This window comes from Gorilla gorilla, chromosome 5, assembly GCF_029281585.2.
Source record: "Gorilla gorilla gorilla isolate KB3781 chromosome 5, NHGRI_mGorGor1-v2.1_pri, whole genome shotgun sequence".
Lineage (NCBI taxonomy): Eukaryota > Metazoa > Chordata > Mammalia > Primates > Hominidae > Gorilla > Gorilla gorilla.
The window spans coordinates 147,026,499-147,052,173 of NC_073229.2; the positions used below are offsets into that span (position 1 = coordinate 147,026,499).

Here is a 25,675-nt window from a genome sequence, read left to right on the forward strand (position 1 = left end):
TAGACAGACTAAAGTAGCCAAAGCTTTATCCAAGAAACCTTACATTTACATGATATGTGCTAAGTACTAGGAATTTTAAGATGACTATGAGACTATCCCGGAGCCTCTGCTATGAACAGGCATTGTGAGCACTGCCAGGGATACAACCTTGAACGAAGTGAGGTGAGGCAGGGTGATGCAGATAGATAATTAGAAAAATACAAATCTATCTAGGTGGTGCAGATAGATAATTAGAAAAATACAAATCGTTAAATAATTACAGTTTTGATAAGTGCTGCAAAGGAAGTCCCAGGTACTAGAATATAGCTGGGATCTGGCTTGCATGATTTTGTTACAGTAGGTGGCTAGTCAGGAATGAATGGGGAAAGAGAGGGCTCCCCCAAAACCCCATCAGAAAAGTCGGGTGACCATCAGGTGATGGTCAGACAGTTGTCACACTGCCTCTAAAATAATAATTGGTCGCAGCCAGTGCCAGGGAAAGGCAGTTTCCCTATAGATAGGAAAAAACTGAAACTGGTGATCAGCAGCTTCCTGATGAGATCTTAGGAGCTGGGCAAGTGGGCTCACACATGTGCACTAAGAGGCAAAACGGTGGAATTTAACTGGTACATGACCTTCCGCGCCCATTCCACGGCAAAAGGGAAGAATGCCTCAGGTGAGCATGCGTACAACTCCAGTAAACACACCGTGCATGCTCCCCTCCCAAGCACTAGCAGGCCATTGTGTATGTGGACAACCCACACCAAGAGAAGAATCAGGGGAGAAGGAACGCAAGACCCAGAATCACGCCAACATATAAAACCCCAAGTCGGGCCGGGTGCAGTGGCTCACGCCTGTAATCCAGGCACTTTGGCAGGCCGAGGCAGATGGATCACGAAGTTAGGAGTTCAAGACCTGCCTGGCCAACATGATGAAACCTTGTCTCTACTAAAAATACAAAAATTAGCCAGGCGTGGTGGTGGGCACCTGTAATCCCAGTTACTCAGGAGGCTGAGACAGATAATTGCTTGAACCCGGGAGGCGGAGGTTGCAGTGAGCCCAGATCGCACCAATGCACTCAAGCCTTGGCGACAGAGCAAGACTCTGTCACCAAAACAAAAACAAAAAACAAACAAAACAAAAAATAACAAAACCCAAGTCAAAAGGTCAGACCCTGCACTTGTCCTTCAAGTCGCTTGCTTGGGCCTCTTCCAAATGTACTTTTTTTTCTTTTGTTCCTGCTCCAAAGCTTTTTTTTTTCTTTCCTTTTCTTTCTTCCTTTCTTTCTTCTTTTTCTTTTCTTTTCTTTTCTTTTTTTTTTTTTTAAGACAGGGTCTCACTTTGTCACCCAGGCTGGAGTGTAATAGCGTGATCTTGGCTCACTGCACCATCCACCTCCCAGGCTCAAGCAATCCTCCCACCTCAGCCTCCTGAGTAGTTTTTTAAAAAAATTTTTTGTAGAGATGAGGTTTCACTATGTTGCCCAGGCTGAGCTCAGATGATCCACCCACCTCAGCCTCCCAAAATGCTGAGATTACAGGCATAAGCCACTAAGCTGTGCCCCTGCTCTCAAATTTTTAAGTCAACTTTCACTCATGCTCTAAAACTTGCCTCAATCTGTTCTTCTGCATTATGCCCCTCAGTCGAATTTTTTCTTCTTTGAAGACAATAATTGAGGTGGCTGCAGACCCGTATGGACTCGCTGCTTGTAACTCAGATACTCACCACTGCTAAGAGTTTGATTCATTCCAGGTACCCTATCTAATATTGCTCAGAACATTAGACAGAAAGACAGAGGAGTTTACTTGGTGCTCTTCAGATGCATGGTGTGGATACTTTCTTTCTCCATTTCTCTAGCAGCCCTGTACATTTCCAACCAGAGACACCCACACATACCTATAGAGTTAGGACAAAGACACAAGGCTCCTAGGTTGGTTTTTACCTTAAGTAAAATTCTGTGAAACAGGGATGTGAATTAGACATTCTGAAATAAGTCAAATATTTGGATTAAGAATTGCCCTAAAATAGAAATCACCAACCCCATACCAGACATGGATTTAATTAAAGTCACTTAAATACCTGATCCTGATAAAATCATTATGATTTTCTCTGGTTGCGGGCTTCATATGCAATGGTAAAATGCAATTTGGGGAGTATTTATTTTGAGATGCCATGTTAAGTCAATGCCCAAACTAATCTCCACAAACCCTTTGATGACACTTTAATTCAAGCCAACAAAATGGTGTGTGAATTTTATTAGGGGCAATACAATATAAAAATAAATTAGTTTAAACTATAATTTTTCTCTGTCATACAAATACTTTATTGACCAGAGAGCAACTCTTTACTGCCCTCCCCTGATCTGTTGTGGAAATACTGCTTCTACTGGAGAAAACTAAATTATTCTATGATAGTACTAAGAAAAGAAAATTTAGTCTTTTAATCCCATGGATAAAGTTAAATGGCTTCTTTTCTAGGATGCAATATTGCCTGGGTTTCAAATTGCTGTACATTAGCTTCTCCCCAAAAGTAATAAGAAACTATAGCATTTAGTTGATGCTATCTTAGAGCCCCGGGATCTCTTAAGTGGTGCTAAATTTTCTTCTCTTTCCGGAAATATTACTCATTCTCATTAAAAAAATAGATGTGGGAATAACTAAAATGAGTCAAGCTCACTCCCTGATATAGCTTTACTTCACACAAAAGGGCCTTTCTATTGAACCTGTGGGTATTTAACTGAATTCCAGTAGTTCAAATACAATTTTATGGGAAATTCGTTGCCCCTTTCTTCCAGCCTGAATATGAAATTAAAATAGGCAGAAGAAGTTGAGAGGGTGTCCTGTTTAAGCAGGGCGGTTAGACCATTTACATTCAAGTTTAATATTGATACATGAGGTTTCGATCCTATCACGATATCGTTAGCTGTTTGCTTTGTAGTTTCTGCTGTGTTTTTGCTTTCTGGGGTCTGGGGGCTTTGTACTTCAGTGTGATTTCTGTTTGTTTTAGAACCATGGAATGTTAGAATCAGAAGTAAATGAGAGTCAACAAATCAGGTGCTAGCCCTTTGTGATAGTTAATACTGAGTGTCAACTTGATTGGATTGGAGAATACAAAATATTGATTCCAGGTGTGTCTGTGAGGGTGTTGCCCAAGGAGATTGACATTTGAGTCAGTGAGCTGGGAAAGGCAGGCCCATCCTTAATCTGGGTGGGCACAATCTAATCAGCTGTCAGCATGGCTAGAATATAAGCAGACAGAAAAATGTGAAAAGAGACTAGCTTAGCCTTCCCAGCGTGTATCTTTCTCCCCTGCTGGATGCTTCCTGCCCCTGAACATTGGACTCCAAATTCTTCAGTTTTGGAACTCTGACTGGCTCTCCTTTCTCCTCAGCTTGCAGAGAGCCCATTGTGGGACCTTGTGATGGTGTGAGTTAATATTTAATAAACTCCCCTATATATATATATTCCATTAGTTCTGTCCCTCTAGAGAAACTTGACTAATACGCCCTTGAATTAAAATATGCTGAAACCAAGGTCCAGAGAGTGAAGTGATGTTCAAGGTCACATAGCAAAACAGAGGTTGATTCTGCTACCCCTGATATCCTCTTCCACGTAGGCTCTTCATGGTCTGAGTTTGGAAAACTCATTTTGTCTGTGTGCACCTGGGTTGTGATAGCTTCCCCAGCTTTCATCAAACCCTTAATTCTGTTGTGCTGCCCCCTGGTGACAAGGATTATCCACTACAGCTACAGAATTTGGCCCAAGCATGCTCCTCCCTCTGCATTCATTCAGTTGACAAATATTTATTGAGATCTACACTATGCCAGTCACCTTCTAGACACTGGAGCTTCAGTAGTAAAAAAGCAACGCACTATCTCTGTCAAACACATTAAATAACACACAAGGCTATGGAGATGATAAATCCGAGAAGGGACAGGCATAAGTGGCTGGAGAATTACAAGTTTAAATCATGTGTTCCTAGGTTGGCCTCTCTGGAAATAAGACGTTTGAGAAGATTTGAAGGAAGTGAGGGCATAAGCCGTGCTGGGGCCAGGGGAAGCATGGCCTGGGCAGCAGAAATGTGAAGATGCCAAGGATCAAGAGGGCATCTGCTGGTTCTGAGGAACGGTAAAGAGGCCATTGTGTTCTGAGCTGAGTGAGATGCAGAGAATAGAGACAAGCACAGTGCCATGCAAAGGCAGAGAAGGGAAAGACCAGTGGGGCCTACGGGCTGGAGCAAGAGTTTGGTTTTTCTCTGGATATGGGGACTGTTGGTGCTGTGACTCGGATCGGGGGACCTCCCTTGGGAGATCAATCTCCTGTCCTCCTGTTCTTTGCTCCGTGAGAAAGATCCACCTACGACCTCAGGTCCTCAGACTGACCAGCCCAAGGAACATCTCACCAATTTTAAATCAGGTAAGTGGCCTCTTCTTACTCTTCTCCAACCTCTCTCACTGTCCCTCAACCACTTTCTCCTTTCCACTCTTCAATCTCTCCCTTCTCTTAATTTCAATTCCTTTCATTTTCTGGGAGAGACAAAGGAGACACGTTTTATCAGTGGACCCAAAACTCCGGCGCCGGTCACGGACTGGGAAGGCAGCCTTCCCTTGGTGTTTAATCATTGCAGGGACGCCTCTCTGATTATACATCCACGTTTCAAGGGTGTCAGACCACGCAGGGATGCCTGCCTTGGTCCTTCACCCTTAGCGGCAAGTCCCGCTTTTCTGGGGAAGGGGCAAGTACCTCAACCCCTTCTCTCCTTGTCTCTACCCCTTCTCTGCTTTTCCGGGGACAGGGCAAGTACCCCAACCTCTTCTCTCCTTGTCTCTACCCCTTCTCTGCTTTTCCGGGGACAGGGCAAGTACCCCAACCCCTTCTCTCCTTGTCTCTACCCCTTCTCTGTTTTTCTGGGAGAGGGGCAAGTACCCCTCAACCCCTTCTCCTTCACTCTTAGCGGCAAGTCCCGCTTTTCTAGAGGAGGGGCAAGTACCCTAACCTCGTACCTCTGCGCCCCAATCCCTTATTTCTGCACCCCGACCTCTTATTTCTGTGCCCCAACCCCTTATTTCTGCACCCCATCCCTTATTTCCGTGCCCCAACCTCTTATCTCTGCGCCCCAACCCATTTTCCCACTTTTCTGGAAGGTAAGAACCCCCAAACCCCTTCCCTCGATTTCTCTACTCTCTCTTTATGGGCAACCTTCCACCCTCCATTCCTCCTTCTACTCCCTTGGCCTGTGTTCTCAAAAACTTAAAACCTCTTTAACACCTGACCTAAAACCTAAATGCCTTATTTTCTTCTGCAATGCCGCTTGACCCCAATACAAACTTGACAGTAGCTCCAAATAGCCAGAAAATGGCACTTTGAATTTTTCCATCCTGCAAGATCTAAATAATTCTTGTCGTAAAATAGGCAAACAGTCTGAGGTGCCTGACGTCCAGGCATTCTTTTACATATCAGTCCCTTCCTAGTCTCTGTGCCCAGTGCAACTCGTCCCAAATCTTCCTTCTTTCCCTCCCACCTGTCCCCTCAGTACCAACCCCAAGCGTTGCTGAGTCTTTCTAATCTTCCTTTTCTACAGACCCATCTGACCTCTCCCTTCTTCCCCAGGCTGCTCCTTGCCAGGCCGAGCTAGGTCCCAATTCTTCCTCCTTAGCCTCTGCTCCTCCACCCTGTAATCTTTTTATCACCTCCCCTCCTCACACCTGGTCCGGCTTACAGTTTTGTTCCGTGACTAGCCCTCCCCCTCCCGCCCAGCAATTTACTCTTAAAAAGGTGGCTGGAGCTAAAGGCATAGTCAAGGTTAATGCTCCTTTTTCTTTATCCCAAATCAGATAGCGTTTAGGCTCTTTTTCATCAAATATAAAAATCCAGCCCAGTTCATGACTTGTTTGGCAGCAACCCTGAGACACTTTACAGCCCTAGACCCTAAAAGGTCAAAAGGCCATCTTATTCTCAAAATACATTTTATTACCCAATCTGCTCCCGACATTAAATAAAACTCCAAAAATTAAATTCCGGCCCTCAAACCCCACAGAAGGATTTAATTAACCTCGCCTTCAAGGTGTACAATAATAGAAATAGTTGCAATTCCTTGCCTCCACTGTGAGACAAACCCCAGCCACATCTCCAGCACACAAGAACTTCTAAATGCCTGAACCACAGCGGCCAGGCATTCCTCCAGAACCTCCTCCCCCAGGAGCTTGCTACACATGCCGGAAATCTGGCCACTGGGCCAAGGAATGCCCGCAGCCCGGGATTCCTCCTAAGCCATGTCCCATCTGTGTGGGACCCCACTGAAAATCGGACTGTTCAACTCACCTGGCAGCCACTCCCACAGCCCCTGGAACTCTGGCCCAAGGCTCTCTGACTGACTCCATCCCAGATCTTCTCGGCTTAGCAGCTGAAGACTGACACTGCCTGATCACCTCAGAAGCTCCCTAGACCCTCACGGATGCCGAGCTTCGGGTAACTCTCACAGTGGAAGGTAAGTCCATCCCCTTCTTAATCAATATGGAGGCTACCCACTCCACATTACCTTCTTTTCAAGGGCCTGTTTCCCTTGCCTCCATAACTGTTGTGGGTATTGATGGCCAGGCTTCTAAACCTCTTAAAACTCCCCAACTCTGGTGCCAACTTAGACAATACTCTTTTAAGCACTCCTTTTTAGTTATCCCCACCTGCCCAGTTCCCTTATTAGGCTGAGACACTTTAAATAAATTATCTGCTTCCCTGACTATTCCTGGACTACAGCTATATCTCATTGCCGCCCTTCTTCCCAATCCAAAGCCTCCTTTGCGTCCTCCTCTTGTATCCCCCCACCTTAACCCACAAGTATAAGATACCTCTACTCCCTCCTTGGCGACCGATCATGCACCCCTTACCATCTCATTAAAACCTAATCACCTTTACCCTACTCAATGCCAATATTCCATCCCGCAGCACACTTTAAAAAGATTAAAGCCTGTTATCACTCGCCGGCTACAGCATGGCCTTTTAAAGCCTATAAACTCTCCTTACAATTCCCCCATTTTACCTGTCCTAAAACCAGACAAGCCTTACAAGTTAGTTCAGGATGTGCGCCTTATCAACCAAATTGTTTTGCCTATCCACCCCGTGGTGCCAAACCCATGTACTCTCCTATCCTCAATACCTGCCTCTACAACCCATTATTCTGTTCTAGATCTCAAACATGCTTTCTTTACTATTCCTTTGCACCCTTAATCCCAGCCTCTCTTCACTTTCACTTGGACTGACCCTGGCACCCATCAAGCTCAGCAAATTACCTAGGCTGTACTGCTGCAAAGCTTCACAGACAGCCCCCATTACTTCAATCAAGCCCAAATTTCTTCCTCATCTGTTACCTATCTCGGCATAATTCTCATAAAAGCACACGTGCTCTTCCTGCCAATCATGTCCGACTGATCTCTCAAACCCCAGCACCTTCTACAAAACAACAACTTCTTTCCTTCCTAGGCATGGTTAGCGCGGTCAGAATTCTTACACAAGAGCAAGGACCACACCCTGTAGCCTTTCTGTCCAAACAACTTGACCTTACTGTTTTAGCCTAGCCCTCACGTCTGCATGCAGCGGCTGCCGCTGCTTTAATACTTTTAGAGGCCCTCAAAATCACAAACTATGCTCAACTCACTCTCTACAGTTCTCATAACTTACAAAATCTATTTTCTTCCTCATACCTGACGCATATACTTTCTGCTCCCTGGCTCCTTCAGCTGTACTCATTCTTTAAGTCCCACAATTATCATTGTTCCTGGCCTGGACTTCAATCTGGCCTCCCACATTATTCCTGATACCACACCTGACCCCCATGACTGTATCTCTCTGATCCACCTGATATTCACCCCATTTCCCCATATTTCCTTCTTTCCTGTTCCTCACCCTGATCACGCTTGATTTATTGATGGCGGTTCCACCAGGCCTAATCGCCACACACCGGCAAAGGCAGGTTATGCTATAGTACAAGCCACTAGCCCGCCTCTTAGAACCTCTCATTTCCTTTCCATCGTGGAAATCTATCCTCAAGGAAATAACTTCTCAGTGTTCCATCTGCTATTCTACTACTCCTCAGGGATTATTCAGGCCCCCTCCCTTCCCTACACATCAAGCTGGAGGATTTGCCCCACCCAGGACTGGCAAATTAGCTTTACTCAACATGCCCTGAGTCAGATAACTAAAATACCTCTTAGTCTAAATAGACACTTTCACTGAATAAGTAAAGGCCTTTCCTACAGGGTCTGAGAAGGCCACCGCAGTCATTTCTTCCCTTCTGTCAGACATAATTCCTCAGTTTAGCCTTCCCACCTCAATACAGTCTGATAACAGACGAGCCTTTATTAGTCAAATCAGCCAAGCAGTTTTTCAGGCCCTTGGTATTCAGTGAAACCTTTATATCCCTACGGTCCTCCATCTTCAAGAAAAGTAGAACGGACTAAAGGTCTTTTAAAAACACACCTCACCAAGCTCAGCCACCAAAAAGGACTGGACAATAGTTTTACCACTTTCCCTTCTCAGAATTCAGGCCTGTCCTCGGAATGCTACAGGGTACAACCCATTTAAGCTCCTGTATAGACGCTCCTTTTTATTAGGCCCCAGTCTCATTCCAGACACCAGACCAACTTAGACTGTGCCCCCAAAAAAACTTGTCATCCCTACTATCTTCTGTCTAGTCATACTCCTATTCACCGTTCTCAACTACTCATACATGCCCTGCTCTTGTTTACACTGCCAGTTTACACTGTTTTTCCAAGCCATCACAGCTGATATCTCCTGGTGCTATCCCCAAACTGCCACTCCTAACTCTTGAAGTAAATAAATAATCTTTGCTGGCAGGACTATGCTGAATCTCCTTAGGCACTCTAATCAGATGTCCTGGGTCCTCCCAATTCTTAGACCTTTTATACCTGTTTTTCTCCTTCTGTTATTCCATTTAGTTTCTTAATTCATCCAAAACCGTGTCCAGGCCATCACCAATCATTCTATACGACAAACTTTTCCTCTAACATCCCCACAATATCACCCCTTACCACAAGACCTCCCTTCAGCTTAATCTCTCCCACTCTAGGTTCCCACGCTGCCCCAGTCCCGCTTGAAGCAGCCCTGAGAAACATCGCCCATTCTCTCTCCATACCACCCCCCAAAAATTTTCGCTGCCCCAACACTTCAACACTATTTTGTTTTATTTTTCTTATTAATATAAGAGGGCAGGAATGTCAGGCCTCTGAGCCCAAGCCAAGCCATCGCATCCCCTGTGACTTGCACATATATGCCCAGATGGCCTGAAGTAACTGAAGAATCACAAAAGAAGTGAATATGCCCTGCCCCACCTTAACTGATGACATTCCACCACAAAAGAAGTGTAAATGGCCGGTCCTTGCCTTAAGTGATGACATTACCTTGTGAAAGTCCTTTTCCTGGCTCATCCTGGCTCACAAAGCACCCCCACTGAGCACCTTGCGACCCCCACTCCTGCCCACCAGAGAACAAACCCCCTTTGACTGTAATTTTCCTTTACCTACCCAAATCCTATAAAACGGCCCCACCCTTATCTCCCTTCGCTGACTCTCTTTTCGGACTCAGCCCGCCTGCACCCAGGTGAAATAAACAGCCATGTTGCTCACACAAAGCCTGTTTGGTGGTCTCTTCACACGGACGTGCATGAAAGGGACCACTAGCCTTTCATGAGTAGAGGTATGACATGAAACTTCGGAAGCCTTTGGAGTCAGTCCTCTGACTGCTGCATTGCGAATACACAGGAGTGGGGGCCACAGTGGAAGTAGAGAGGCCTAGCATGAGGCCATTGCAATAACCGAGACAAAACGATGGCAGTGAGTAGTGGGGAGACAGCTGTGAGGCAAGACCCTGTACATGTCCTGAAGTTAGAGCCATTAGCCTTTGCTGATGATGTGATGTAGGAGGTGTGGGAAAGAGACACATCAATGTTGACCCCCAAATGTTCTACCTGAACATGAAAGAATGGAGTGGCCATTAAATGTGATAAGAAAAGGCTGAGTGAGAAGCAGATTCTCAGAAGAAGATGAGGAGCTCAGTTTAGAACGTGTTAATGTTTCTACTTATTTACATATTGATTACTTACAGTGCTCTTCCTTCCCTCATGTAGATCCAAATTAGCATCTGGTATAATTTTCCTTCTATCAGAAGAACTTCCTTTAACATTTCTTTTAGTCCACATCTGCTGGTGACTAATCCCCTCAGCATTTTCTGAAAACATCTTCATTTTACTTTCAATTTTGAAAGATATTTTCACTGGATATGGAATTCTGGGTCAGCAGTTCCTGCCTCCCCCCACCTCCTACCCCTACCCCAATCAATAACTTTGGTTGCTTCAATGTCGTCTGACTTTTATAGTTTCTGACAAGAATTCTTTTGTCATACTGATCTTTGTCCTTTGAATTTAATATACTTTTCTTTCCTGGTCCAGCTGAAACTGTTTGCTTCGTCATGTGTTTTCAGCAATTTGATTATGGTGTGCCTTGGTGTGGTGCCCTGTATGTAAGTCCTAATAAACTCATCTAGTTGTCAAGCTGGACTTGTCTGAGTCATTCTCTGGTCTCTCAGCACCTTTCTTGTTTGTGGGGGGAGAATGTTATAGTCCTAAGTTTTTCTCATAACGGTAGTTTCACTTGATATGCTGGAGGGTATTGCCAATAGGCAAAGAAAATCTTTTTTCTCTCCTTTCCATTTTATAGGGCTTATCACTGGAACCCAGTATTTTCTTTCTTTTAAAATTATATACATACATATACATAAATTATGCACATACATATGTGTGTGTGTGTGTGTGTGTGTGTGTGTATATATATATATATATATATATATGTGTAGTCTGTGACAAAGCTTCAGGAGGTCCTGAGAACATGTGCCCCGGTGTGGTTTTCTTTGTGTTTCTTCTGTTTGGGGTTCTTAGAGGTTCTGGGATATGCAGGTTTATGTTTTCATCAAATTAAGAACATTTTTTATCATTTTTTAAGGGTTTTTTTTCTGTCAATTCCCTTTACTGAGTCTTCAACTACATGCTGTTATATTGCTTGATAGTGTCAAACAGTATCATTGATAAGGTCATGATGCTTTGTTCATTTTTTAAAAAGTCTTTTTTTCTCTGCACTTTATCTTGGACATTTTCTATAGCTTTAAGTTTACTTTAATATTTGTAAGTTCACTAATCTTCAGTTTTGTAAGGTTTAATCTGTTGTTAATCTTTTCCATTATATTTTTAATTTCTGACATTGTATTTTTATCTCTGCAAACTATGTGTAATTCTTTTTATAATATTTCTACCACTTCTTCCCTCATAATGTTAATATTTTCTTCCACTTCCCTGATTGTATGGAGTATAATTATAGTAGAATTTGAAATTTTCTGTCTGCTAATTTCATCATCTCTGTAAATCTGGTTCTGTTGCTATTGAGTGACTTTCCTTTTGGTTATGGGTCATATATCCTCCTTCTTTGATGTCTGTTATTATTATTGTTTTTAAAATTATTATTTTTTTTGAGACAGAGTCTCACCCAGGCCGTCACCCAGGCTGGAGTGCAATGGCATGATCTTGGCTCACTGCAACCTCTGCCTCCCAGGTTCAATCCATTCTCCTGTCTCAGCCTCCCAAGTAGCTGGGACTACAGGCATGTACCACCACACCTGGCTAATTTTTGTATTTTTAGTAGAAATGGGGTTTCACCATGTTGGCCAGGCTGGTCTTGAACTCCTGACCTCAAGTGATATGACCGCCTTGGCCTCCCAAAGTGCTGGGATTACAGGCATGAGCCACTGCATCTGGCTTGATGTCTGTTATTTTTTATTTGAAGACAGACATTATACATTTTGTGTTGTCAGGGGCTATATTTTGTTGTATTCTTTTAAATAGTGCTGAACATTGTTCTGGCATGCAGTTAGTTAAGTTGCTTGGATTCAGTTTGATCCTTCTGAGGCCTGCCTTAAGCTTTGTTAGGGTGAATCCAGGGTACCTTTTGGTTCAAATTTAACTTATGCCCAATACTAAGCGGACACTCTTCTGAGGATTTTACCCAGTGCTCTATGTATTTCAAGGTCTTTCTCCTTTGGTTGGTGGAAACATTGAGTATTTTCCACCCTGTGTGAGTGTTTAGAATTTTTCTGCCTGCTGTTTTTTAAAGGGGTTTTCTCCAGTCTCAGATAGTTTTCTGTCACTTATGCTCACATCAGTACTCAGACAATGACTGAGGTGCTCCTCTGCAGTTCTTGAATCCTCTCTGTGTAGCTCCCTCCTGTCTGCCTCACAGATTCTAGCTGTTTTGGCCTTTCTCAACTCAGATCTCCTCTTCTCTACTCTGTGAGATACCTTGGCTCTGGGTTTCTTCTGTCTCCTCTACAGCCTGGAAACTGTCCAAGCAGTAAGCTGATAGTAAGGATAGAGCTCATCTTGCTCATTTTTTTTCTTATCTTGGGGAATTACTGTGCACACTACCAATGTCCAATGGCTGAAAATTATTGTTTCATATATGTTGTCTGATTTGGTAGATGTAAAAGCCTAGGATGCTGCTGGTGGTGGTTAAATCCAATTTCTGTTATTCCAGATTGGTAGAAAGCAGAAACTCTTAGGGCATTTTAATTTGGGGATATGTCTGTTGAACATGCAAGTACTGTTGTCATGTGGGCATTTAGATATATGTGTTTGGAGATCAGGAAAGAGTTCCAGATTAGAGGTACACATTTGTTATATACATTTAATCACATATTGCCTTGGAAAATTTCTTTCCAATGGCCCCATCCCTCTTATCAGAACTAAACTGTTACACATTCTATCTTATCAGGTGTCACTAAGGAGATAGACTAAACAAAATAAGGTAATAGTGTCATTGAGTCACTCTTTTCAGGTACATATTTATCCATTAATAGGGCCTACCCAAGTCAATATTCTTGCCAACCAAACACAAATAAATTTTACCTGAATTGCCAATTCTTTTCCATTAATAGTGGCTCCCTGAAGTGCTATGTACAGAAGAAATCTGAGGCCATGTCCAGGCAAAGAGTGCCATGGCTGATTACTTATTTCTGTTGTGGAAGCGGGAAGGAGAATAGGGATAACTGTACCATGTGTTATGCTGCCTGTTTTGGCATAGAACAATAAATGGATATATTTGGGGAAAGTGATATACAAACAACACAATATAGACTATCAACTATTTTGCTTTTATTGAGAAAGATATTACTAGTTATTTCTGTAGAATAACTCATAAGCATATATTCCCAGCCCCAAATTAGTTAATAGCACAAATTCATGTTGGATTTTTTTCTAGCACAATGTGGTTGGAAAATAGAACCTCTCCTTATGCAACTCATAGGTGGTTGTAGTGTGACAGGTCCCTCACCAGGATACCTAAGGGCATATGTCTGCCACCTGAACCCTGAAGGCTGGGCGGTGAGCCAAGGCCATAGCGCCCAACCCAGGTGTCCCTGAGAAACCAAACATCCTGGAGAATATCTGAGAACATACCAAGAAAAACAGTCTCATTGTTCAAACACAGTCAGCAAAGAGCCAAAAAATTAGCTTAATAGCATGCTGCATCCAGGAATGCCCTGTATGTAAGTCAAAATAAATCACCTACTCATCAATCTGGACTTGTCTGAACCATTCTTTGGTCTCTTGGCACCTTCCCAGTTTGAAAGGGGGGATCGTTACAGCCCCAAGTTTTTCTCTTAACAGTGGCTTCATTCAATATGTTGGAGGGTGTTGGCAACAGGCAAAGGAAATCTCTTCTCTCTCTTTTTCATGTCATAGGGCTTATCACTGGAGCCCAGCTGTCTTTCCTATATAAGGGGAAATCTAGAAGAAAAAAAAATCGCATTTTTTAAACTAGAAGTTAAGAAAAGCTCTACCTGGAACATCAGAGCTAAACCTTCTTTAGATTATATTGAATTGCATTTTCAAGTTTATTTGAATGATATTTGGAATATAGTAGGCTTTCAATAAACAATTTGTGAATGCATTAAGTGACTTTTCTATTTTCAACCTTGAATGGATATTGTATTAGTCCATTCTTACACTGCTATAAAGAAATACCTGAGACGGGGTAATTTATAAAGAAAAGAGGTTTAATTGACTCACACTTCCACAGGCTGTACAGGAAGCATGACTGAGGCAGGGGGACCCAGGAAATGTACAATCATGGCAGAAGATGAAGAGAAAGGAGGAACGTTTTACATAGCCAGAGAAGGAGGAAGAGAGCGAAGCAGGAGGTGCTACACAGTTTTAAACAACCAGATCTCTTGAGAACTCACTCACTATCATGAGAAAAGCAAGGGGGTAATCTGCCCCCATGATCCAGTTACCTCCCACCAGTTTCCTTCTCCAACACTGGGGTTATAATTCGACATGAGATTTGGGCGAGGACACAAATCCAAACCATATCAAATACCTAAGCTTATTGCTGAGACCTTTCCTTGTAGCCAAATGTTGACACTCTGGGATCACAAAACACCTCAGGCAAGTCTTGAAAGACCTCAGCCACATAAAACATACTAATTGTGGCTGATCAATACCTTCAAAAGGGTGAATTTAATCCAGATAACAGGGTCATGATACTTAATTTTATGTGTCAACCTGACTGGGTTAAGGAATGCCCAGATAGCTGGTAAAACATTGTTTTTAGGTTTTTATAGGGGTGTTTGTGGGGGTGTTTCTGGAAGACATTAGTATTTGAATCAGTGAATTGAGTAAAGAAGATCCTCTCTACTAATGTGGGCAGGCATCATTCAATCCATTGAATGCCAAGACAATAAAAAAGTGGAGGAAGGGCAAATTCTCTCTCTCTTTCCCATTGAATTGGGACACCCACCTTTGCCTGCTCTTGGATGGCAGAGTTCTCGGACTCTGGGACTTACACCACCACCCTCATCTCTGCTTCCCTGGTTTTCAGACTGGGAGTTTTGCCACTCAGTTTCCTGGTGTTATTAGTCAGCCTTCTCCCAACGGACAGAATCAATAGGATATATGTATATATAAAAGGAAGTTTATTACAGAGATTTGGCTCACACATTTACGTGGTGAAGTCCCATATTAGGCTGTCTGCAGGCTGGGGAAAGAGAGAAGCCGGTAGAGGCTCAGTCTAAGTCTGAAAGCCTCAAAACTAAGGAAGCTGACAATGCAGCCTTCAGTCTGTGGCCAAAGGCCCAAAAGTCCCCAGGAAGCTGCGAGTGCAAGTCTTAGAGTTCAAAGACCAAAGAACCCGGAGCCTGATCTCAAAGGACAGGGGAAGTGAAAGCACGCATCTGGCACAGGAAGAACAAAGAGAGCCAGGAGACTTGGTAGGCAAACTTATCCCACCTTCTTCCACCTGCTTTGTTCTAGCAGTGCTGGTAGCCAATTGGATGGTGCCCACCCACACTGAAAGCAGGTCTTCCTTTCCCAGACCACTGACTCAAACGTCAGTCTCCTCTGACAACACCCTCACAGACACACCCAGGAATAATACTTTACCAGCCATCTAGGCATCCCTCAATCCAATCAAGTGGCACCTAATATTAACCATCATGCCGGGGTCTCCAGTTGCAGATGTCAGATTGTGGGACTTCTGGACCTTCATAATTGCTGAGTCAATTCCCATAACATATCTCCTCTAATATAGAATTTATATCCATCCTATTGGTTCTGTCTTTCTGGAGATCCCTAATACAAGGGCCCAACGTGAGGTGCAGTTTCCATCTTTCCACACCAGTTACCCATCATGATTTCTCTTCAGTTGACTCAAGCAGAGTTAGTTGCACCTGGGAAGTTTGTTTGCACTTCTCATTTAATTCAATTTGACAAGCATTTAACAAGACCTTACTCTGTAGCAAGGTTTCTCAACCTTGCCACTCTTGACATTTTGCCTTGACATTTTGTTGTCTAATTCTATGCTGTGCTGTGCTGTCCTGCACATTGTAGGATGTTTAGCAATATTCCTGGCATTCACTCACTAGATGCCAGGGGTATGCTCAACCCCCCTTAGTCTTGATAATGTCTCCAGACATCAACAGATGTCCCAAGAGTAAAACCACTGTTATTTGAGAAGCACTGCCCTAAACTCTCACCTTTGTAAATAAACCTTCCTTGAATTATCGTATTTTAAGTATGACATCTGTATCCTGTTGGAATTAGTGACTGATACAGAGTGTGTGCAAAGCTAAATGAATTTGAAGTTCATTTTGAAGTGCACAAGGAGAAATAACATGTTTGGTCTTAGACTATTTGGTTATCTTATACAGTAATTAAAAGTAAATAACTTTGGCTAGTGGAAAGAGTGAAGTGTTTGATCTAGAATTGGTAGAATGCCTAGACAGGTGATGATGAGGGCCTAAGTCAAGGCTTCCCTACTGAATGAATGGAGAATAGCTGTAGAGAAACATGGACCCCTCACCCCTCGGGATGGTTGAAGGATTCTGAGTCTTGTTTCCAGTAACTTACACAATCAGATTTTTGTCCAGGCACAGTGGCTCACACCTGTAACCCCAGCACTTCGGGGGGCTGAGGCAGGTGGATCACCTGAGGTCAGGAATTCGAGAGCAGCCTGACCAACATGGCAAAACCCCATCTCTACTAAAATACAAAAAATAGCCAGGTGCGGTGGCAGGTGCCTGTAATCCCAGCTACTCAGGAGGCTGATGCAGGAAAATAGCTTGAACCCAGGAGGCGGAGGTTGCAGTGAGCCGAGATCATGCCACTGCACTCCAGCCTGGGCAACACAGTGAGACTCTGTCTCGGAAAAAATAAAAATAAAAAGAAAGAAAGAAAAAAGATCTTTTACCCCTATGGCCTGTACTTATAGAATATAATTATTTTCTAATGTGAAAATAATTTCACTTTTATGTGGAAAGTGTGAAAACCCTTGCCTAAACTAATTCATGGGCAATGAGGACAGTAAAGAGGAATTATATTTCCAAGATGCTGATAAGGCAAACTTGATTAGACTTGGTGATTGATTAATATGGGGGTGAGAGATAGTGAGGAGTCAAGGATGACCCAAGTATTTGCTTAGGTGCCTAGATAGGTAGCTGTGGTTTTGCCAACTAAGATTGGGAACACAGAAGGAAGAGAAGAGCATGTTTTGGAGCAGTGGTTGTCAAAGTGTGGTTCCTGGACTAGCATCATCGGCATCACCTGGGGACTTGTTGGACATGCAATTCTCAGACTGCACCCTCGTCTACTCTGGGGGTGGAGCTCAGTGATCTAAGAACCTGTCCAGGTAATTCTGATCTATGTTGGAATTTGAGAGCTTCTGTTTGGATGTAAGGTAATACTTTCCACCTGAGGCTTGTTGAATGTTCCAGCAGGACATTCAGCGAAGTTTGTGGTCTCGAACTTCCTTGGCTTCCTTGTGCTTAGTCTTATGGGTTTTTGTTGTTGTTATTGTTTTGTTTGCTTGTTTTTTTTTAGTGAAGGAAGAGCTGTCAAGCTCCTTTTTACCCCCTTGTTCCTTGAGGCAAACAGAATCACAGAGAACATTTCTTTTAGAAAAATGATACACACAAAACTTGGATAAACGATGGTTATGGTGTTGATATTTCAGTCTGAAGTCTACTTTTTTTCAGAGGAGCTCTGGAATTCTGGGAACTGACGGGAGGATTTAGGTTCATCTCTTTCTGTTTTCCTTTCTGTGCCTTATTCTTAATTAGTAAATGGCTTGAGTACTCTGTGCAGAATTCTCAAGTGGAAGCAGAAAAGTGCATGTACATTTGGAGGTACGTTGATACCATCTGGGCTCATCAGTAGGTGTCAGGACCAATGAAAGTGAAAAGGTGAGGAAGGAGAAGTAGTGAGCAAACCTACTGCCTCTTCTTCCTCCCACCCATTTGTTTTCTGTATCAGGGATCAGCAATGGCCCATGGGCCAAATCTAGTCTCTGACCCGTTTTTGTAAACAAAATTTTATTGGAACATCACCATGCCCATTTGTTAACATATTATCTATGACTTCTTTTGCACTACCCAGCAGAGTTTGGTTGTGACAGAGAAAGTATGAAGTGCAACATCTAAAACTTTTCTTCTCTGGCCTTTTAGAGAAAAAGTCTACTGACCTCTCCTTGAGACCAGCGGTTCTCAAAGTTCAGCATTCATCAGAATCCCTGGGGTGGGGAGAGGGGTTTGAAACACAGGTCACCAGGCCTCCCCTCCAGTGTTTCTGATTCGGTAGGTCTTGAATGCAGCCTGGGAATTTACATTTCTAACAAGTTCCCAGGTGATGCTGATGTTGCTGGTCTGGGGGCAACACTTTGAGAATGTATTAGTCCACTCTTGCATCTCTCTAAAGGAATACCTGAAACTGGGTAATTTATAATGAAAAGAGGTTTAATTGGCTCATGATTCTGCAGGCTGTACAGGAGACATAATGCTAGCATCTGCTTGACCTCTGGGGATGCTTCAGGAAACTTACAATCATGGTGGAAGGTGAGCGGGGAGCAGGCACTTCACATGGCCATAGGAGGAGCAAGGTGGTGGGGGTGGTGCCACACACTTTTAAACAACCAGATCTTGTGAGAACTCACTCACTCTCATGAGGACAGTACCAACGGAATGGTGCTAAAGTACTCAAGAAATCCACTCTCATGATCCAGTCACCTCCCACCAGGCCCCACCTCCAGCACTGGGGATTATGGTTTAACATAAGGTTTTGGTGGGGACACAAATCCAAACTATATCAGAAAACTACTGCTTTCAACAGTGTCTTTGTACCCTCAGAATTCACCCCCTAGATCAAGGAAAAAACTGCCTATACAAGCTCAATCAGGCTCTGCTGTCTACCTCAGCATGGACTGTCGCTCTTATGGAACTCCATTTTCATCCTACTGGTTCCCTCTATGTGTGAGTCCTCTCTGCACAAGTTTTAAGATAAGCTATTTGCTTACATTAAAAAAAAAAGCCTTCCTTTCTCCTTATTTTTCTGAGGTACAATATATTAGAATGTTGACATCTAGATCTTTTTAAGAATTAGCAACTATTCTCATTGATTATGCTTATGATCATCTTTTTCTGTTTATTCTTACCTATTTACCTTGTTCCTGTACCAAATCAAATAAATAATTTGAAGACACAATTTTTGTTTTCCTTATTTGAGTGAAAGCTTTTAAGGAGAGGGAAACTGTTTTTCACAAGTTGGAGAAATTTGTGAAATTCACAAATTTCTCCAACAAACACAGTATCAGCCTGAAATAGGATTAGGAAGAAGTTGAGATAGAATCAAATAGAGGTGTTGACTACTTTCTCCATTTTCACAAGCTAGGCTTTTACAAGGTTGTTTCATTACTTTGTTAGAAGTGCTGTGGCTTAATCACCAGAGCACCAGACAGGGTCGTATGTGAATGTAGGTGAGAGTACATTCAATAATAAAAGCTTTTGTAATATTCAGGACTTTTCATATGGTTGCTTTCTTCCCTTCCTACAGAAAATATAAAGGTGACTGTCTCTGTGTTTACAATGTAATATAAGGTTGATATAATTTAATTTTGAACTGTAAGTTCATAGAAAGTAGGACTATATGTGCCTTATTAGTTGACCAACTATGAGTAAAGTACTATATCTACCCAACAGCTTAATAAATTCATGCAATAACATTTCTCTTCCCCTTCTTCTCATACTGTATTTATCAGAGTCTATGGTTGAGGAAAAAAACTACCAAGGAATAGTGAAGGTTTATGAGTCAGTTTGTTTCTCCCCATTTCTGCCCTGAAAAAAAAATTGGCAGTAGGAAAATCAAAGTCTGATAAACTTATCATCCAACTTTTAAAAAACATAAAAATTGATGAATTGTTGGGATGAAGAGCCAGGAAAATAGCTACCCAATCTATAAATTGCTCAGCCAGAATGACGTATTAGCAGCCACTCTTTAAATATGAAATGTACTAGTACTGGTTCTATCCATTTATCATAGATTTTATGCCTCAAATATATTCATAATGTATTACAGTGCTGAAGTTCATTTCTCACACATTTATATATTTAATATTTTCCCCCCAGAAGATTTGAATGTGGTTAAAGGCAAAGTTGTATTTCTTCTTGATAATAATAAAATAATAAAGTGTTGCTCATAAAAGAAGTTCAGTATGAATTTATGGCTGGAGCCAGGCTGTATTTTATGCTGCAGTAGTAATGCTCTTGCTCACCTGACAGTGGCTTCTTTCAACATCATTACTCTTCTGGTTTAGGACTTTGTGATAAAAAGCCATCTTTTTAAAACTGGCACTTTCAGTTCTTGATAATTCAAGATGATGGGCTTTCAGAAAAGCACATGCCCTGAAGAATACCTTAAGGAAACCAAGTGTCTCTAATTACTGTGTCTTTGATTTAATACCAGATGGTAATAATATGACTATTGCAAAATGGCAGAGTTGTTTCTACTTAGGAATACATTAGTAAAACTATTCTGTGGTATTAGAACGAAGGATGGTTATACCAGTTACATCTGGAAGGGTCATTACTTACTGGAAAAGAACATGAGGGGTCTTTTGAGGTGCTGGAACAGTGCATTCTGTTTCTCCATCTCAGTGCTCATTTCACAAGTGTGGTCATTTTGTGTAAATACATTGATTTAGGATTTGGGTCCTTGATATATGTTAAGCTTCAGTAAAAATGTCTATTAAATAAGAAAAGGTACAATCTATTAGGGTGACTTGGAAAATCAGCCCTATCTTTTTCTGAAGTTGTCAACTCTATGTAAATTACTCTATATAAATTGTCAACTCTATATAAAGACCAATTATTTTCTACTTTGGAAAATCTGCTTAATTGTTTTTCTTTTTGTATTGTACAAACAACATGATGTATGGTGCTTAGGCATCCCCTTCTTCTATTTTCTCTGGGATCCTCCCCCTTGCTGCTGACACTGCTTCTTTTGTGGCATACACATTTAGGGGAGGCCTCCATGACAACATGGCAAGAGGTTTTATTTTTTGTTTTATTTTACATAATTTATTACAATTGGAAGGTTCTCGGAATGACCCTGGAAAGATGCTGATGGTATCTATTCTTCCAGTTTACTTCTACAAATTGAAATAACACTTTAGGGACAAAATGTTATATATATACATACATATACAAGTGTGTGTTATATTTTCATTCCATAACAATGGATATGCATATATCCATTTGAACATCCCTACTCCAAAAATTCAAAATCCCAAATTCTCCAAAATCCGGAACTTTTTGGTTACTGACATGATGCCACAAGTGGAAATTTTTTTTTTGAATTTTGACAAATCTTATTTAATTCAGATAGCAGTCTGATCACACATGGTCCAACAACATTCAAATAATAAATCAAATATAATCAGATGTTAAAGACTGGTCTTCAAACATCATAGCCAATGATGCCACGCTTGCCTATGATCTCTCCGACATAAAACCACACAACACCTCAGTGGCCACCAAACCATTCAGCACAGCTTCCTTAACTGTGAGTTGTTTGAAGCTACCAGTCTGAGCACTATTGACTATTTTTTTCAGACTCTGAATAGCTCTAGGGATCTCAGCAGGGGTGGGAGGAACCAGCCCAAACTTGGCATAGTACCAAAATGTGGCCAATCAAGGCTTTGAGTAAGTCACAGCAGCGTTCACCAGCACCAGGGTCTTCTCCACAAGGTTACGGACAAATTGGGCCAATGGTTCTGGCATGGTAAGTCTGTCGCCCTGAACGCCACAAGTGGAAAATTCTACACTTGACCTCATGTGATGGCTCACAGTCAAAAGGCAGTCAAAACTTTGTTTCATGTAATTAAAACATAAGGAAATTTTGTGTTTAGAGAAAATCCGAAATCTGAAAAACTGATCCCAAGCATTTTGGATAGAGATAGTCCACCTGTAAGTAACTTCTGCAGTGAGCTGCCGTCAGCTGAACAGGAGCTGATAAACTCTTTCACACAGAACTGCCAATAGATAACACTTGTTATCCTTTCCAGACCTATATGCTTTATTGTGGAATGACAACATTACACACACATATAATATATATGTATATACTATATATTATATATAATATGACATATGTATAAATATATGTAACATTATATATACATATATGTATATTTTATACATATATAATACATAAAATATATATAAAACACATTATATATATATACACACACACATATATATAATGTAATACATTATCCAAAATGCATGGGACCAAAAGTGTTTGAGATTTTGGATTATTTTGGATTTCAGAATATTTACATGTATGTAGTGAGATATTTTAGGAATGAGACCCAAAGTCTAAACATGAAATTCATTTATGTTTCATATACACCTTATACACATAGCTTGAAGGTAAGTTTGTAGAATATTTTAAATAATTTTGTCCATGAAACAAAGTTTTGACTGCATTTTGACTGCAACCTATCATGTGAAGTCAAGTGTGGAAGTGGAATTTTTCACTTGTTATATCATGTCAGTCCTCAACAAGTTTTAGATTTTGGAGCATTTTGGATTTTGGATTTTCAGATTAGGGATGCTCAACCTCGATATTATGTTGTTTGGATTGGAGATAGGAAAGCTCTGGGAGGAAAGAAGTCATTTAGTATTTGGGTGGGGGACATGCTTTCCATTCTGACTGAGCACCACAGAACCACTCCCCAAAACTGGTCGTCTATGACCATATTTTGGCAAATCCCTTTGCAAGGGGTTTCCTTCAGACATGGGTAACATAAATGGGTGTAGTGGTGAGGATGCACCACTGGATTTGGCTCTTGCAGGTGCTTTGTCAGGACTCATGTATGACTGGCATTAACAGATTTTGAACATGCACAATTGGCTACTCCAGATGCCCTGGCCTGCTGGACAGACAATGAAATACTTCAAGCCATCAAGTTAATAAAAGCGTCTGATAGTAAATTACATCTACTCCTCTAGATTAGATTTCTACAGATGAGTGTATCTGTTTGCATTGAAGGCACTTATGCATGCATTCAGATCATTATGCTCACAACGCTAAGAGAAACATTTTCACAATTTTTGATATATACATCTAGTAGCCAAAGTATACATATAAAAACATTATGTTAGCATAATATATTTATATGGCAAGACGGAACATTTTTAAATATCATAATTAGAGTTCAGGATAGGTCCTCCTGTCTCTTCCATAATCCCTATCCTAAAAATTCTTGAATGAAAATGATCATCTTCAGAAAATTTCTTATAGTCTTTCCTCAGGAAATAATTTATTTATTAATAATATGGCAGAGAGTGGCTCAGAAAAAGAAAAAAATATAACCTATAGATTATATTTTTAAAATTCCTAGAAGCTAAAGAGAATTAGAAAATGAAACCCAAGGGATCAATAAATCTTCCAGAATGTTGCTGGATTGTGCAGAGGTTGCACTGGCTATCTCTTTGTGAAGGGTACTTCTCATTTACAGTTTACCCATGCACTTTGCAAATGCAAAGCACAGCCCAGAATATCCTCATTTAAATGAAGGACACAATTAATAGTCCATCTGCTGGGCTAAGGAGAGAATAGTGTGATAGCGAAGCTGAGCTAATTCTTTGATGCTGGGTTAGAAGTCTTGGTCCTTAACCTCATTTCAAATAAAGAGATCAGAAGTCTCTACAAATAAAAAGAACAAGAGAGCCCTGGTTATATTAGGGGAAGAAAAGATGAGGAATCTGAATGTTTGAGTCCAGACTCTGCCATTTACTCCTTTTATGACTAAGCTTAAAACCAATCTCAATACCAGCTTTTCCATCTGTAAAATTAGCATAACGTTGCTTTACTGAGATAAGACATGGAGATGCAGCAAAAAAATAAAAAGCCTGTAAAAACAACTATGATTATGATTGATACAGAAATGTCAAGCACATGCTATGCTTTGTGCCTTAGGACAGTCCTATGAAGCAGGCTGGGAGAAAAGCCTTGGAAAAATTTGCTAAATTCTTCCTTCATTTGAGAATGAATGGGCTTGAGAAACTGTTTTTAAGGAAACATGTACAGCAAAGCTGGGGTTATTCCATAAGCTTCAATACGGGAGGGTGGGGGGGAAAGAAAGGATGAGGCATTCTTCAGCCCTTCCAACTTGCTCTGCATCTTGTTTGCTAATTTGTCTTTATTAGAAAATAGAAGATGTCTGCCACTCAGTGCTTCAAACGAGAATGGAAAAGTACAACTGGGTGTCATCAGTGTCAGTCATGTTGGGTGTAAATGAGGCAATCTAGCAGGGAGGAGAAGCAGAGGAAATAACTTGATTATGGATAGTTGTGGGTTAGGGATGGCTGTTTCCCTGATGCTCTACCTTTAAAAGAGGTCCAGGAGAGAGGCTACACCAGCAGAGGGCTGAGGAACAGTGTGCATAATTCTAGTTATTACTTAATGTTATCTTGAGTGGAAAATAAAGGAATATTGTTACAAAACTCTTCATAGTACTATCTGTTTCTGGGGGTGCTGAAACTCTTGTTCCTGATGCATAGATGCATCACTTTGGGACTTGTTAAAAAAGAGTGGTTTTCCCTAACATTTGTCAGAAATTCCCCTAAAACATTATTTCTTGCATATTGCAAGTGACATCTTTGATTGCTCATGCTCCTCTCTCTTTTCCTTAACTTTTATTCACAAATTGCTACTTGTCTGCATTCCCCTTTTCTATCAGCATGGCCACAGCCATGAACTCTGATGGCTACCAGTGTTGGTTATTGTTTGCATTCTCTTTCTCGATCTCTCTCTCCTACCTCTCCATTCGATTCCATCCTATAAATCATAGCCTAATATTCCTGAAGCACGTCTAAGAACATTTCATAGCTCCCCAGTACTTACCAAACTGGATACACACTCTTCAATCCTCATTCACTGCCTTCTCTAGTTTAATCCCAACGTTTTTTTTTTCTTTGAGACGGAGTCTCACTCTGTCGCCCAGGCTGGAGTGCAGCAGCGCAATCTCGGCTCACTGCAAGCTCCACCTCCCGGGTTCACGCCATTCTCCCGCTTCAGCCTGCCGAGTAGCTGGGACTACAGGCGCCCGCCACCATGCCCGGCTAATTTTTTGTATTTTTAGTAGAGACGGGGTTTCACCGTGTTAGCCAGGATGGTCTCGATCTCATGACCTCGTGATCTGCCCGCCTCGGCCTCCTAAAATGCTCGGAAGTTTTAATTCCCCACTGCTCTCACGCATTTGCCAGTCTTGCTGAAATACTCGCACTGGCCAAACATACGTTGTGTTCCTCCACTCAGGCCTTGATCTTCCCATTAAGATCTCTACCAGTAATGTTTCTCATCTTTCTCCTAACAGGAGCAGGTCAGGTGCCAGATCTTTTTGAATGTGCAGTTCATAAAGAGAGGAAGGAACTTGGGTTGTCTGAATATCTGCTTCCAGGGCAAAGTGAGGAAGGGAGGAAGAAACCTTGACTGCAGAGAAGGAAACCAGGCAGCTCTGGCACATTACCGTCACAACAGTGTCTATTCTACTTATGAGAGTATTGAACCTGATGCCAATACTTCATCCCATTGTATCTCCCACTAGTTGCTTGTATCTATTCTGATGCCTTTCATCTACAATGGGCTAATTCATGGTTCTCTCTCCTTTTCTTTTTTTTTTTTTTTTGAGACAGACTCTTGCTCTGTCATTCAGACCGGAGGGCAGTGGCTTGATCGCAGCTCACTGCAACCTCTGCCTTCCGGGTTCAAGCGATTCTCCTGCCTCAGCCTCCTGAGTAGCTGGGACTACAGA

At 41.8% G+C, this 25,675-nt stretch overlaps 1 pseudogene; it reads right to left on the minus strand.

Annotated features, from left to right (window-relative positions):
* Positions 1 to 21,198: 21,198 nt before the first annotated feature.
* LOC101152040 (ATP synthase subunit g, mitochondrial-like) lies at positions 21,199 to 21,635 on the minus strand (annotated as a pseudogene).
* Between the last annotated feature and the right edge of the window lie 4,040 nt (positions 21,636 to 25,675).